This window comes from Trichosurus vulpecula, chromosome 7 (genome assembly GCF_011100635.1).
Source record: "Trichosurus vulpecula isolate mTriVul1 chromosome 7, mTriVul1.pri, whole genome shotgun sequence".
Lineage (NCBI taxonomy): Eukaryota > Metazoa > Chordata > Mammalia > Diprotodontia > Phalangeridae > Trichosurus > Trichosurus vulpecula.
Window position 1 is genome coordinate 254,754,809 of NC_050579.1, and position 1,257 is coordinate 254,756,065.

Consider the following 1,257-nt stretch of genomic DNA (forward strand, 5'->3'; position numbering starts at 1 on the left):
ACTCGGTTCCTTCAATCATTTACCAAAGATTTGTAAGCTGTTCTTTGACCAATAATTTAATTTATATCCATCCAATTCAGAGTCATCAAGAAAAGGATTATTTTGTCAAATTTGCAATTCCTTTCTCAGAACCTGTCCCAAGTTGTTTTCAGTATTAGCACACCTAATACAGGCACAACTGAAGGGGGAATGGCACATAATTCTTGAGGCGTTTTATTAAATGAACATACAAACTAAAATATTAATCAAGTTTATAATGACAGCAGTTAATCAATGCTTCTTTTGTTTCATTAGCTGGCTTCCTAAAATAATACAATAGGAATACATGCATTAAATGTGTCTGCTTTAATTTGAATAACCAACCAACTTGATGGGAAAGGGGACAGAGGCAAAGCATTTGCAATTCTAGCTGATGTCTTCATTAGATTTTAAGGCAGATGCATAAAGATGGAACAGAACTTCTACAAGCATTTATCCTGTGATGTTGTAAAATCAAAGTACTACTTTATTAAATTAGTTATTTTATACAATATGAACATCAATATAATTATAATTGTAAAAAAATTTTATAACAAGGTTGGACTGATTTTCAGGATTGCCAAATCAAGGACCTGACTGTACATTTACACAGAATTGTCTTTGCATGAAGCCCAAAAAGGAACAGCATAAAAATGAGTATTTCTGTAGCCCCCCTATTTTTGCTAATCAACAGTTTCTTAGAAAAGCAGCTGCAAGTTTGTTGCATAAGGTCTGAGATAGTAGAAGAGTCAATAGGTGCCATGAATTCACCTGTAAACAACTTTAGGCCTGAACCTCAGCCAATTCTGGAGGAAGTGGAGTCTTAGGATGCTTCCTCTTTGTGCTATTTGAAGGTCTTGAGGTCCGACATCTGTGTCTTATAGACAGTGCAGGTATATATCAAAGCAGCCTTAGCAGCAGATCATGTCCTTGTTTCTTTTTCTGTCCAGCTTGGTTTTTTTGGTATTTTTCTGCTGAGATTGAATCTTCTGCTATTCACAAGCCATATCGGGACTGAGACAGTCTGGTGTCTGAGGCCCCAAGTGGGGTGAGGGTAATGAGGGGGGATGGGGGAGAGAGGGAGGGAAGGAGAGGGAGAGAGAAGGGATTGAGTGAGAGAGAGCGCTACCCCCACAGCCATCTCTGCTGGCAGCTGCCATTGCCACCCGCCCCTGCCTCCCGCAGAGAGGAGAGAGGGAGCGCACCACAGTCCAAGCCTCAAGCCAGCTGTGTGTGCCC

General features: G+C 40.3%; 1 pseudogene; it reads right to left on the reverse strand.

The window, feature by feature from the left end:
• Window positions 1-801: 801 nt before the first annotated feature.
• Window positions 802-1,025, reverse strand: LOC118856228 (annotated as a pseudogene).
• Between the last annotated feature and the right edge of the window lie 232 nt (window positions 1,026-1,257).